The following is a 15322-nucleotide window of genomic DNA, read 5'->3' as shown; positions in this document are numbered from 1 at the left end:
TAGCTGTGACCACCTGGCACTTGGAGAGGAAGTGGGCTTCGGTGGGTCTGAGTCAGTGCTTCTTGCACAATCTGTGGTGAAGGACCAGCTTGTTCCTATTTCCAATCCATCGTGGACTGATACTTTATAAAATACAATAAAAATTAATTGCTAGGAAAAAATTTAAAGACATAAAATGCAAGCCACTGTTTTATTACCAGATCCAAGAGTCATAAAATTACTCTGTCAAACTGCAAAAATTTTAAATGTTTATTCACAACTTCTGTATTTTATCCAGCTGTAGATTGCAGCACTGATCTGTCACTGGTGAGCCATGAACACTTTACTTGAAGTGGAACACAAAGCCAACCTATCCCTTTCCCTGTAAGATGATATATTTAAGTGCTGGGGTTGGCACATGGGAATCACGCACTAAATACTACCTATTGCTGTCCTCCCCAGGCTGGTGAGAAGAGGGGAAACATCCAGGAGACTGACATGGATGTCTGAGTTCCTACTCTGTTGCTATGACCTTGGACAAGTGTCTTCACTGTGCTGAGTGTTAGTTCCAAAATGTAAAATACATGAGATGATCTAGAACCGAACATCTAAATCAGTGACTTATGAATTTAACTGAAACCCAGAATGAAAAAAAATTCATTATGTCCCAGTACACAAACCCACCAACATACACAAGCAGGCAACTGCAAAGTTTCATGAAGTAATATTATCCTTATCACATGCTATGCATTCTGATTTCTCGATTTTTTTAATGCTGGTCAAGGGGCACATGGCTGGCTCACTCAGTACACCATGTGACTCTTGATTTCAGGGTTGAGTTCGAGTCCCATGTTGGGTGTAGAACTTTAAAAAAAATACATATATATATATACACACATATATATATATATTTAAAAATAAAAAAATGCTGGTCAAGACATATTTGACTTCAAATCCACTACGCTACGGCAAATGATCTCTAGGGTTTCTATCTTTGATGATGAGATTAATGAGTAAATAGGTTCCTCTCAGTCATTTACAACTTGATTTCCGGGTAAGACTGACATTACCTAGAAGTTTTTGTTTAAGCCAACTGATTCTACATTAGGATAGTCTTTAAAAATTTTTTTTATTCAAGGGTAATTAACATAGTGTTATAGTAATTTCAGATGTACAACATAACGATTCAACAATTCCATACATTTCTTAGTGTTCATCAAGATATATGTACCCTTAATCCCCTTTATCTATTCCACCCAACCCCCACCTGCCTACACTGGGATACTAAGTGAATCCATTGGTCATAAAGAATAATGGTCAAGGACCATTCTGTTCTCAATGGCTCAGTCGGTTAACCGTCTGATTTTGGTTCAGGTCATGATTTTTTTTTTTTTTAATGTTTATTTATTTTTGAGACAGAGCATGAGCGGGGGAGGGTCAGAGAGAGAGGGAGACACAGAATCCAAAGCAGGCTCCAGGCTCTGAGCTGTCAGCACAGACCCCGACGCCGGGCTCAAACTCATGGACCTTGAGATCATGACCTGAGCCGAAGTTGGACGCTTAACCGACTGAGCCACCCAGGTGCCCCGCTCAGGTCATGATTTCATGGTTCGTGAGCTGGAGCCCCACTTAGGGCTCTGTGCTGGCAGCTCAGAGCCTGGAGCCTGCTTTGGATTCTGTGTCTCCCTCTCTCTCTGCCCCACCTCCGCTCACACTTTGTCTCTCTCAAAAATAAACATTATAAAAATTTTTTAAAAATGGCCAAAGATGTGGGTGTCTTTGGCTCATACCTCTGGATGACAACCTAGAGGCATCACTGGATAACTCCTACCTGCCCTCATACAAGCTTCCTTAAGGTAAATGTACTGGGAGACAATTATGGGTAAATTTCCTTATTGGATTTTGTGGTCTGGCTAAAAGGCCACCTTCTTTCTGGAGAAAGGAGAAGGGACAACAGTGGGAGTTAACAGGCTGCTGGAAGTGTTAGGACTGAACTGGTATTTCCCTTCTTTCACATGTTAGAGGCAGCAGGTGAGAAACTTAGTAGGAAAAGAAAACTGACATGCAGCTTTCTATGTGGAAGGATATTTTGTAGTCCTTTTATTCTTTTAATGAATAATTTTAACTTGTGAATCTCAACTTTGTCGAAGAATAAAAGATGAAGTTATTTCTAGTAACTTCTACTTTTGTGCTCTGTAGGACCTCCCCTTTCCTCTTGAGTAGTAAGAACATCTCTAATTGACCTCCCAGTCTGAGTTGCTAAGTGTTTCACTTGGTAACTTTAATCTCCTATTCAATATGAGGCTCTGTGCCTCTCTCCAGCAGAGGCAAGTCTTGCAGCTCTAGGGGCATGGGATGCTGGAGGAATGATCTCTCACCTGCATCCCTCACCTTCTCCCTGAACTTATTCTTATGGTTGGTTCCTTTCATGACTATCCACAGCAAATTTGAGAGCTAGTTGTGCAGAAATGACATCTTTTCAAAAAGCTCCACGTGAATGCTGGTTTGCCTCTTCATCAAGTTCAAAAAGGGATTCCCAGGTGAACCCCCCACCTGGCAGGGGTTAGTTTTTCTGACTGGTCAGATGCCCGCACTTTGGGATACTATCCATGTCCTGGCTTGCTCTTAGGGGGGTGGGGGTGGGGGGCGCATCTGTTGACTCTGCTGAGAGGCACTACCAGGGTTCTTCTCAGGAGTTGTGGGGAGTGCTCTCCTGTTGGGTACCACCCAAAAGGCCAAAGTCCCAAGCCATTTTCTGTGGATTCACTTGAGACCATGGTGTCCAAGAAACCTCACATCCACATCCTACCAAATTTGTCCTCTTTCCACTCTCTCTATTCCTTCTCTTAGCTTCACAGAGTCTCGGCATGAGGACCTCTTTCTGGGATAACTGCTCACCAATTTTCAGACAAAAGATGATCTTCTGAAAGGTTACCCCGAAAGTTGACATCTCCCCCTCCTCCAGCCCACTTTACATGGGTGTGAGAGCTAAAGGCCATTCAAGAATTGGTTCTGCTCAAATACACCTTTTGAAAACACTCTGCAGGAAAATGCTGGCCACAGAGCTGCAGTTGTGACCTTAGAGAAGTGGGGATTTTTTTTTTTTTTTGGTAAGCCTGAATTTTATGTATTTTTTATATTTTAGCACAGTTATACAATGTTCTATTAGTTGGAAAACTGGATAGCTACAAGTAAAAGAATGAAACCGGACCACTTTCTAACACCATAAAATCAAAATGGATTAAAGACCTAAATGTCAAAAGTGGGGATTTTAAACACCTTGTTTTTAGCTGTGAGCTCTTCTCACCTCTTCTTAGAAAACAGGAAAGACTCCACTCAGCATCTCACACTACCTTAGGTTTCTACAGCAAGCCACACTGTAGGACCTGTGCCAGGCACTGTGGACACAGCAACGGGCACACACATGGCCCTTGCCCTCAAGGAACTCAATCTAAGGAGACATTACACACACACACACACACACACACACACACACACACACACGGAATTGTGACAAGTGCTCTGGAGGAAAAACAGAGTGCCAGCCAGGAGACTGGACTTAGTTGGGGTATCAGGAAAGGGGTCTCTGAGGAATGGATATTCAACCAGAGGCTAAGAAACAACCAGGTGGTGTGAAAAGCAACGGTAGCCCAGGCAGAAAATGCTTCTGAAGCCAGAAAGAGACTTCATTCCCCAAAGGATGGTCCAGTCACCTGGGTGCAAAAGATGAAATCAGAGAGGTAGATGATAGCCAAACTGTCCAGGACCTCCAGGTATGTTAAGGACAGTAGTCTTAGTCCCAAGAGAAAAGAAAGCCATCAGTGGGCTTTATTTGCTCCCATGATCAAATTTTCATTTTAAAAAGGTAATTACAGCTGCACAGCTTGAAAGGGCATCAGAAGGCAAGAATGGAGTGGGGAAGGGAGCAGGTATAGTGGCATGCAAGTTTTAAAGCATTTCTAGTTATGCTGGGTCTAACCCCTTTTCAAAGCCTTACCTAATCAACATTCAAGAGCAAGGTTGTATTAACTTACATTAACTTAATTTCCTACACTTTTCCTGTTCTGGGATCATACCCTCCCTCTTACCACTTGCTAGCTGTGTGGCTTAGGGACTGCCTATGAGCCTCCTCAGGTTCTTCAATTATGAATTAAGGAGCACTCTTCTACTCTGAAGATTTGCATTAGGGTGAAATGAGAGCCTGGGTACATGGACGCTCCACAAACACAGACTCATCTCAAGCAAATAATCCTGTCAATTAAAAAAAGGAAAAAAGGAAAGCCTCTTCTACTGGATCTAATTAAACAAAATTCTACATACATAAATTATGCAAGATATTACCCAAAATGCATTTACTAGAGTGGCAAATTTTATGGTATTAGAATAGTAATATTGTAAGTCAGAATTTTTTTTTCTTTTACAGATAGCAGTGATACTAAAACGGTGAAGAAAGATTTATGTCTAGACATTATACTGGCAGACATTTTAATTAAAACTCCTTGATACCCTCCCCATAAGAAAAAGGCCATCTATATTCCCAATGACACAGTTTCCCAGAAATCTAGTCTTTATTAATATAACTTTGAGAATTGGCACCTCCCCAGAGGATCTAAACCTCCAGAGTAAAAACTATGCTATCTACAAAGGGGAGAGCAAATGTACCACCGCTCCGCTGTCTGATGCCCGTGGCAGACATCAGAAGATGTGGATAGGTGGGTACAGCACTCCTTTCTATGGAGCCCAGACACAGCCTCAGAAGTCCCAGCCAAGGGCTCTAGGCAGCTACCCCCACTAACCCAAAGATATTCCCAGTCCGAATGTACTCATTTTCAAAGTAGGGGGAAAAATCAAGCAATGAGAGTCTAAGTAACATACCTGGAATTTCATTTACAAAAAGCAGAAAAACAAATTCCCCATTAAATTGAACCATTCTCTACATCTTTCACATTTTTTTAAACATCACTATCCATCTCCTCATAAGCTCATGGAAAGTACAAGCACAGTAATAGTCCAAACGCATAAAGATATAATCTGCTTTACTCCAGTTCTATAATGTGAGCTGTTTTAACATATATTACATCAGAGGCATATATTACAAAACAAAACCCTTTCAAACAATTTTAAAGAACTCCAGGTGAGAATGTTCTGGGTACATTCTCTGCCAATGGGGATCTTCATAATCACTATGTTTTGGATATGGAAGAAAAAAAAGTGGGTTGTTTTTTTTGTTGTTGTTGAGTCCCTTAGTCTTGTTCATGCTTAATGCAATTTTGTGTGTTGAAAGATAAACTGAACAGGCAATGGTGAGAATGAACTATACGAAAAGGATAGATTATGTAAATATGAATGCAGGTTTTTAAAAAGTTTTACTTACTTATTTTGAGACAGAGGGAGAGAGCATGCGCATGGGAGAGGCAGAGAGAGAGAGGGAGAGAATCCCAAGCAGGCTCTGTCATCAGCACAGAGCCCAATGTGGGGCTCAAACCCATGAACCCGCAAGATCATGACCTGAGTTGAGATCAGGAGTCAGATGCTTAGCCGACTGAGCAACCCAAACACCCCTGGATGCAGAGTTGTTTTTTTTAATGTTTATTTATTTCTAAGAGAGAGACAGAGCGTGAGCAGGGGAGGGGCAGAGAGAGAGAGGGGGGGGGGGGAGACACAGAAGCCGAAGCAGGCTCCAGGCTCTGAGCTGTCAGCACAGAGCCCGATGCGGGTCTTAAACTCACCAACCACGAGATCATGTCCTGAGCTGAAGTTGGACGCTTAACCAACTGAGCGACTCAGGTGCCCCAGAATGCAGTTTTAAGGAAGCAATTTTTAGGGGGAAAATTTCTCTACAAGAAGCACAGAAACACAGAAACAGAAAACTTGCTGTCTCAAAAAGCAATTGATCTAGAAAAAATTAATGTTTAATAATGACACAAACTCCTGGCACTCATTAATTGGCTGGTTATTCAGAGAAGCTAACAGTGTACTAGGCATAGGAAAATATTTGAAACTGGTGTGGCAGGGTCAAGAGCTCAACCCCTGCTCCAACTTTGTGTGGTATGATCACTGCAGAATACTGCACGGGATCTGCATTTCCATGCAGCTAATGGCAGTTCCGACAACTACTATCTCATTTCCAAAGCATGACCCCAACTAAGAGCTTTGTTATGAAGCAGATTTTTTTACCCATGGCTAATAAAGCATGATCCCTAAGAGAAGATTGTTGCTGCCTATTTCTAGTCTCTATGCTTTTACTTATTTTCAAATTTACACATGTAATAACAAACAGAACTCTTTCATGATCTATAGCAAGCTACAGAACACTCCTTTTAATGAGGCTGGTAATATTTGAGCCACAAGTCCAATTAAGAATCTTAAAACATTGATTTACTTAGGGATACTATAACTGTTCTTTTCAGACCTTGAATTTCTAAATTTTGAGACTATGCCACACTTGAATGTTCCTTTAGTCATCAAAGTGGTCACATGTGTACACATAGCTAGGTGTATGTGTGTATATAATTCTTGACACATATCATGTAATGTTACATATACATTACACCTATGTAATACGTTAAATATGTGTGTGCATATATAAAGTATATGTATACATAAAGTATATATGATGTCATCTTACCACAGCTCCAAAGAGGTGGGCAAATGAGAACACTGGAGAATGGAAAGATCTGGTGAGTCACCCTGATTTCACCAGTAAATCCAGCAAGAGATGTCCCATCACCTCACTGCCTGTTGAGGCCCCTTTCCCATTTTGATTTAGTATTCATTGTTATGCTTCATTTCCTTTATATTTTACAAAATTTTGGAACTATGCTAAATTAGGTCAGAAACCCTGGAAATATGTCTAACAGTCTACAGTTCAGAGAAGTTTAAATGCAAAAGGCATGAAAATTACATTTTAACTGCTTATTTGAAACTGTTCACACTGAAGACTAAGGAAGCGATCAACTCACTATTATTGACCGCAACAGTGTTTTTACCCTGAAATGCCTCCCATTTTGGTGATAGAACAGACATAAAATTTACCACTTTAACCCTCTTGAAGTGCGCAGTTCTGTGGCATGAAATACGTTCACACTGTTGTGCAGCCATCACCATCCATCCCCACAATTTTTTCATCTTCCTTAATAACTCTGTACCCATTAAACATGAATTCCTTCCCCCCCAGGCCTGGGCAACAATTTTCCATTTTCTGGCATTAGGAACTTGACTACTATAGGAGACTCATCTCAAAGGAATCATACAATAGTTATTCTTTTGTGTCTAGCTCATTTCACTTAGCTATCATCAGGATCCACCAACTTTTGTAGTATGTGTCTGAATTTTCACTATTTTTAAGGCTGAGTAATATTCCATGGTACATATACACCCCTCTCTTTATCCATTCATCCATCACTGCTTCTACTTTTGGGCTATTGTGAGTAAATGCTGCTGTGAACTTGGGTGTACAAATAGCTGTCTGAACCCCATCATTGGGGTATATAACCAGAAATGGATTGAAACTGCTCAATCATAGGGTATTTCTATGTTTAATTCCATTCTTACATACCTAAATGAGGAACGCAACAAATACACCAATCGAACACATTGTGTGGATTTTAATCAAGGCAGTGGAAAAACCCCATCAGATTTTCTTGCATCACACCTCACTTAACCTGTTGGAACACCTTACATCTATGAACTGACTTGAAGACGCCAAAGGCCTCCAGGCCTAGGCAAGCCTTCCAGAGCTCTTGCCACAGACCAAGCCTGAGGCTTTCCTGTTGACAGGAAACAGGACCCAGTACAGCTCCATCTGTAGAAGTGCCGAGGTCAGTCCAAACTACACCCAAAACTCAGCTCTGCAGCATCCCACAGGCACGGGTGTGGATCCTGGCATCAGAGCCCGGTAAGTATAAAACCTGAATTTTTATAAAACTAGTAACAGGAAAACAGGAAGATCAAAGAAGGTGGTGAAATCCCCACCAAGGCCAATGATTGCACAACACGTCGCTCCCTGAGGCACTTTTTTCCACCTGCTATAACACTAAAAATTAGGAATGTTTCAAGTTATTTGAGAATTCACCAATCCCAAAACTTTCCTTTATTAGAAGTTCTTCCAAGGTTTGTCAGAAATTCCCTGTTTAAGGAAGCAGGAAACTCCAAGGAATTTTAGGACTGATAGTGTAATACACGTTTGGGCAGAGCCATCATTCCCTATAATTCATCAAAAACATAGTCTAACATGCAGTTTATAGAGAAATTCTGAATGTATAATGACATGTGGAGGTACTGGGCCATAATGTGGTCAATGCTGTGGAGAAAAAAATTCAGGGCCAAGCAGGTAGAGTACAAGGGGTTACCCTAGGAATGGTTGGTCCCCTTTTGGGAGGGAAGAGGGGTTAAAGAGAACTGTGTGAACCAGCAAAGGAATGCAATGACCAGGAACATCTGAGGACCATGCAATGAAGGGTGAAACTGAACCTCTCTGGATGGGGACGCAAGGCTTTGCCTCTCTACTCGCACTCCAGTTCCCCCTTTTTTTTTTTCAGTTCCCCTTTTTAAGGACTTGAAATACATTTGGCCCAAGAGATTAACTGGGCTGTGCTGATCAGCCGGTAAGGTCTCCATATACTAAAAGGTGACACACAGCTCTTCCGTCCCTCGCTCCTCTCGCCCTGTGGGACGCACACCCTGACCTCAGCAGGCTCAGTCATCTCTTTGCCCAAGAGTATGAGTGGGTCACTGCTTTGGGTTCCTCCACCAGTCAACTGTCCACAGGATGGTCAGATTCCCAGATACAGACATGAACCTCAGAAGAGGTTAAGAGGTCTCTGTTTAATGGACTGAACCTGAGCTGTATGAAATTACCTGAGCCCTGCAGCAGACTATGATCTAACACATAATAAAGTCACGCACTTTGACTCTTGTCTGCTGCTGATCCACGTGTATAGCTTCTGAAAGGGTCTTGAAGGATGTAGGAAACCCTGGGTTCTCTAAGATCCCCATCCCAAACAGCACTCTTCAGTGTAGGATGCAGGCTAAAGATGCATGCTCTGTTAAATGTCTTAGTGTTTTATGCAATCCTGATGCTGGGTTGGTATTCATAGCCTTATATCCCTGAAATCAATTTGTTTTAGATGTCACTGCAGAGTCGTCCTCAATTCTTGATAGAAATAAAATTACATTTTCACGTAAAGGTGACAGCAACAATAACATAGACACTTAGCAAACGGTTTTTGAATTAGAACTAAATTCTAAATTATTCCTGAAAGAAACAGAATGTGTCCCTACCCATTCCTTAAGCACAAAGATATAGTTTTATTCATGCAATAATATCAGTGTTGTTCAGGAGTAACAAGATTAAGCATCCGACTTCTTGATTACCATGTCAGGATTTGTGGGATCAAGCCGTCCATTGGGCTCTGCGCTGACAGCATGGAGCCTGCTTGGGATTCTCTCTCTTCCTCTCTCTCTCTGCCCCTCCCCTACTTGTGCTCTCAAACAAATAAACTTAAAAATATATATAACAATGTTGTTCAACATGTAGGGCTTTCCTCTCCCTGTTTTAAGTTGAATTTCATTATGAATACCCAATATTGCCAAGTATCTAGCTATTCTAATTAGATTACCTCTTATGTTTATAAAAATAGCAAATCAATTGCTCCTCACAATTCCAGTGCAGCTCTTCCTGCCCACGGGTCTGGTCTTTGTGCTTTAATAAAAATACCTTTTTGCAATGAAAAAAAAAAAAAGGCAGGGTAGGGGGAGCACCTAGCTGGCTCAGTGGGTGGAGCAAGCGACCTGATCTCAGGGTTGTGAGTTCAAGCCTGATGCTAGGCGTAGAGATTACTTGAAAATAAAATCGCAAAAAAAAAAAAAAAAGGCAAAAATTTCTCTGAATACCACTTCAGAAATACTAATTCACACTAAGCATTCATCTAGTAACAGCATCTTAAAAGTTCCAAAGGTCTTAATACATGTCCACTCAGTGTAACAGTCTTCATCCTGCCATGGAAGCAACTACCCAACTCTGACTTATCCCCACCATGTTACAAAACAAGGCAAAGACAGAAGGAATAACATACCCTATTTTCCAGGAGACGTACAATATAAGAATAGGGTAAGCAGGTTTCCAGGTCCCCTGCCACTGTTTTATGTGCCTGTTTCATCTTCTGTCTTCCTTCCTGGGCACGACGGGACTCCTTTGATGGAAGGCAAGATGGCTGCCATCCTTCAGTTATCACAGTACTGTACCTTTAGAATGGACAGCATCAGCACTGTGATAACTGAGCCAGGGCAGCCTGTCAGTCACGGTGTCGGCCAGCACCATCCTTTCTGGGTGGCTGCACGACTTCCTCCGAAGGCTCCCGTGAAGTGAAGAACTAAAAGATCCCCTTCTGGTTTGAGATGTGGGGAAGCAAAAGAAAGAGTAGGGTCATGGCCCAGCAAGTGGTGAGACTGAAATAGTAAAAGGCCCAGTTGAATCATATTAGAATGAAAGATGAACACAAGATGAATGCATATTAATGATGAGCAACCATGTGATTAAGCTCTCAACTCTGACAATACATCAAATATGCAGTAAGCTTCCCAGCTGTTTCAGTGTTATCTCTTCCATGCATAGATTCACCAACTCTATCTCCCTGACCTCAATCACCCATGTAATAAATACTTAGTGAGGAACTACTCTGTTCCAAGATCTCTTCTAGATGTTCAGCAAATGCTCCTTGTCCTCAAAGTGCTCACAAACATAGCCATAATACTTCTCATGTGTCTTACATTTAATAATTTCCTATGTGCATTCTCATTTGGTTTTCACAACAACTCACATGGGGCTGTCCATGAATTATTCATTATCACAAAAGGTTTTAGAAATAGATTACATATCATTAGCCCATTTTACAGATAAAAAATAAAAACCTGAGCGGTTAGGTGATTTACCTGAGATCATGCCCTAAGTTATGATAAACTTGGGCTCAAATCCATGTCCAATGATCAAGCCCAGGGTTTTTTTTTTCTCTACTCCAACCCGGCCATTCAACTCATCAACTGGATACACAATTTACACAAAGGGATTTCTGAAAACATTTAATTTTGGCTTCAGAGTTTTAGTTTTCTCAGTATCTCAGATCACGAAGCAGAAATTAGTGGAGATTTTATGCTTTAAGGAGAAATGCACGTTAGCAAAAAAGAAAAAAAATGACTTTGATTATTCTTACTCTCAGTTCCAAGGACGTACTCAAATTGATGACACTGATGACAATTATGTACTTAGCACACCTGCAGGGTGTTTTCCACTACAGTTAACGTCAATTCTACCGTTATGGCGGTGCAAGAACCACTGACAACCTCTGGAATGCATTAAAAAAAAAAAAAAATCAACATACACACAGATCACTTGCTTTGAAATTATCTGTACCTTTGAGCTGTACCATGAAGTCATTTGAGGGATGATTCTTACTTTTAATAAAAAGTACAAAAAGATTCTGAAGTTGGAATTCAGGCTTTAGATTGTCAACTTATTAAAACTATGATTCACTCGGTTTTTTTCCATGTCAGTCATAAGATCTCAAGTTATTTCAATATGAGTGGAACTCGACAGATATTTGAAAAATAATTATGTTTTCAATTAGGCATTTTCTCAGTTTCAATGATTCATTATATGCAAATTAGATATTAGCACTGTACTTCAAATAAGACAGATGTTATGAGTCAATTCTTTAGATGAGAAGCAGAAAACAGGAGTACAGTGACTTTATGCACTATGAAACTGACCTTATCTTCAGAAAAGTAGCATCCAATGAAATAATCCACCTTCACACAAATTAAAACATTCTCTAAATATCTAAAACTCAAGGAGGTCACAATGCCTAGGTTTTAGCCAAGTGATGTAATACAGAGTTGAAACACGAGAGGGCAACGAAGCTTAAAAAAAAAAGTTGGATCTCGTAACCTTAGGTTCCTGGAAATAGCTGCACATTTTCACCCAAATTATAAACATCTGTTACATGAACAAAGATATTGTGATTACTTGAGAATAAAATTTTAGATAGCTGATCTGTCAAAGAGGATAAAAAGATTACCACCTAACATTTCCTGGATACAAGTTCTGTCAGTCCGGAAAAGAGGAGTACTTACTCTGAGACACTGAAGGGTGGACAAGTTATGGGAACAAATAAGCAGCCTTGATATACTTAGTGGTGAATAGACTGTTCTACACAAGGTTCAGTATTAATGTAACTGAACATCTAAATGTGAAGTACGCCAAGATGAACTTAGTTCATACTGTACTGCAAAGCTGAAATTCACTTTATTTAGCCATGACCAAAATCCACATAACTAAACATTTCTGGCACATTACATAAAAGATATTTTCTTATTTTTCTCTCACTTTATTTGTCTAAACTGGGATCAAAAAATAAAACACACACACACACAAACAAAAAAAACAACACCTCACAGACCAAGTGATAAAAAGCAAATTGTCATTATACTGTGAGTGGTTACTTACACTAATGCTCTCAGAATAATTCTAAAGCAGTTTCAAGGAAGAAAAATATGGGTTATTGTATTTTATAAATACTGATAAATAAACTTCAGAGGTGCAAAGTCTTATTTCTTCTTGGAAATTATTCTTTATAAATGTCCATTTTAAAAAATCAAATCTGAAACATTTCTTTCTCAAGAGATTTTTCTTACAAAAATGGAACCGTTTTAATATTAAAACAAGTGACTGCAGGTACTCATGCTACATACCAAACTATACTGCAAAGTAAGAGAAGAAACAAAATAGTGATGTTTCCTACCGAGATCAAATTGATTTTAAAGTTCTATGATAAAAATGATGCAAACTGAGAACAATTTCTTCATGATGCATGCACCAAATATTATCAATAAATTAAGTACTTGTGGCAAACTGGTATAGTAAAGAACTTGCTTTTAAATATTGCAGAGTACTGGGGCGGCTGGGAGGTTCAGTCAGTTAACCATCTGACTATTGGTTTCAGTCCCAGGTCACGATCTCACCGTTTGTGAGTTCAAGCCCTGAATCGGGTCTGCAGCTGGCAGTGCAGAGCCTGCATGGGATTCTCTCCCTCTTCTCTCTCACTGCCCTTACCCCACTCAGACTCTCTCTCAAAATAAATAAACAAAATCAATCAATCAATCTTGGGGAGTATAAATGAACACACAAAGAACATGTCACATCTCTCTTACCTGTAGACCAAAAATGAAAATATGATTTTAAACCTTTAAATATCTGAGTAAATAACTGGAGGCACCATAAAATAAGCTGCTGACAATGCAAAGTATTTACAAAACACTTCAAACACAATAGTTTAAATAAGATTGTTTAATAAATCCACCAGGCTTTTACTAAAGTGTGACTTTTTTTCCAATTTGAAAACCGAAATCCAATTCAATGTTATAAAGTGTGCATATCTGACCCAACTGTGATGTTATAAAAATTTACTGTCAACAAAAAATGTTCAAATATCAATTACTGCTTTGTTAGAAGTACAGGAATGTACACGTGCATATCACTGCAAAGCTCTGCTGTATCAACACTTTTTAAAAACTAACTTCTGCTAGAGATTGTTAGGAGACCTAGAGTGAGGGAATTACAGATATTTTTTTTTTTTTTAAGGAGAAAAGAAACTGGCTAAAAAGGCAAAGAGAAGTCAAGGACCACTGCCCTGTGCAATGTCCACCCTGATTCTCACAGAGAAGCATTAACTGGGAGGCATTATAAAGGGCGTGTCATGTTTTACCCACTTCCAGCACTGACCTCCAAGTCCTCTCCTACCACATAACCCCAAGAGATCCATCTCAAGGAAAAGACCTATCAAAGAAGTATGTACACAATAACACAGAGAAAGAAAGAACATGCTTTCTTATTTATTTTAACGGGGATTTTAGTCCAAAAAAGCTACAGGAGACTAAAAATTTACAAATAAATGGATTATCCCATAAATTCTATCATTAACCTTTTCCTCGTAACACACACACTCCACATACACACTTTTAGTCCAACTGTCTATTCCAGTTATTTTGCTTTCTGATTTTGCTCTAGATTCCATTTTTCTCCCCAGAGTTTAGATTTTAGAGTCCGCTCACAAGTCCGTTTTATTCTGATTTCACCTCTGTATTAAATCTTTTTAAAGTAACTATTCAAAATGATCTACCTAAGCTAACCATCTCTAAACACCCTGTCCCTAATTAATCTATGACTTCCTCATTATTACAGCACTGCCATGTAAAAATGCCAGGTCTTAGATTTTGAAATTCCCTGAAGGGCAGCTAACAGGGGCAATACCAAAGACTTTCACTGACCTCAAGTTCTAGAACGCTGAGCCGTTCCAGAAACACAATTAAACTCCTCTTTTCTGCAGAGTCCACCATTCTCAGAGCTTTTAGTCCTGCATCTGTAAAATAAACACATTTCTACTTGTAACATATGCCACAGTGGTACTGCACTCATTATTAATATTAAACACTATTTCTTATAGGGGCACACCTTGGAGGCATTACACGTCCAGTTCTAGACCACCGCACTAACGTATCGCCAACAAAAGGAGTCAAAAGAATTTTTTGGTTTCCCAGTACACAAAAAGGTTATGTTTTTTTAAAATTTTATTTTTCAACGTTTATTTATTTTTGGGACAGAGAGAGACAGAGCATGAACGGGGGAGGGGCAGAGAGAGAGGGAGACACAGAATCGGAAACAGGCTCCAGGCTCTGAGCCATCAGCCCAGAGCCCGACGCGGGGCTCGAACTCACAGACCGCAAGATCGTGACCTGGCTGAAGTCGGACGCTTAACCGACTGCGCCACCCAGGCGCCCCAGGTTATGTTTTTTTTAAAAAAATTTGTAACATTTATTTATTATTGAGAGACAGAGAGACACAGAGCATGAGCAGGGGAGGGGTAGAGAGAGGGGGAGACATAGAATCTGAAGTAGGCTCCAGGCTCTGAGCTGTCAGCACAGAGCCCAACACAGGACTCGAACTCACAAACCGCGAGATCATGACCTGAGCCGAAGTTGGTCACTGAACCAACTGAGCCACCCAGGCACCCCCAGAAAGGTTATGTTTATGCTACGCAGTAGCCTATAAAGTGTGTGATGGCATTATGTCTAAAGAAACCATGTACATACTTTAATTAAAAAGTACTTTGCCAAAAAAATGGGGCACCTGTGTGGTTCAGTCAGTTAAGCGTCTGACTTTGGCTCAGGTCATGATCTCACGGCTTGTGGGTTCAAGCCCCATGTCAGGCTCTGTGCTGAGAACTCAGAGCCTGGAGCCAGCTTCAGATTCTGTGTCTCCCTCTCTCTGCCTCTCCCCCACTCATGCTCT

General features: G+C 40.3%; 2 protein-coding genes across 2 annotated transcripts in view; both read right to left on the bottom strand.

Moving 5' to 3' along the window:
* The window catches only part of LOC125171739 (eukaryotic translation initiation factor 4E type 2-like), a 28574-nt gene that overhangs the window by 8957 nt on the left and 4295 nt on the right, over nt 1–15322 (bottom strand). The gene's annotated exons all lie outside the window — the stretch shown is intronic.
* The window catches only part of JAK1 (Janus kinase 1), a 254071-nt gene that overhangs the window by 234753 nt on the left and 3996 nt on the right, over nt 1–15322 (bottom strand). Inside the window, exon 3 of the mRNA XM_047872103.1 lies at nt 14302–14393. The gene's annotated coding sequence lies outside the window, so the exon portion shown is untranslated. The remainder of the gene's footprint in view (nt 1–14301; nt 14394–15322) is intronic.

The sequence above is a fragment of the Prionailurus viverrinus genome, chromosome C1 (genome assembly GCF_022837055.1).
Source record: "Prionailurus viverrinus isolate Anna chromosome C1, UM_Priviv_1.0, whole genome shotgun sequence".
Classification (NCBI taxonomy): Eukaryota; Metazoa; Chordata; class Mammalia; order Carnivora; family Felidae; genus Prionailurus; species Prionailurus viverrinus.
The sequence above is the reverse complement of the archived record's forward strand: the minus strand, read 5'-3'. Positions and strand labels throughout refer to the sequence as shown.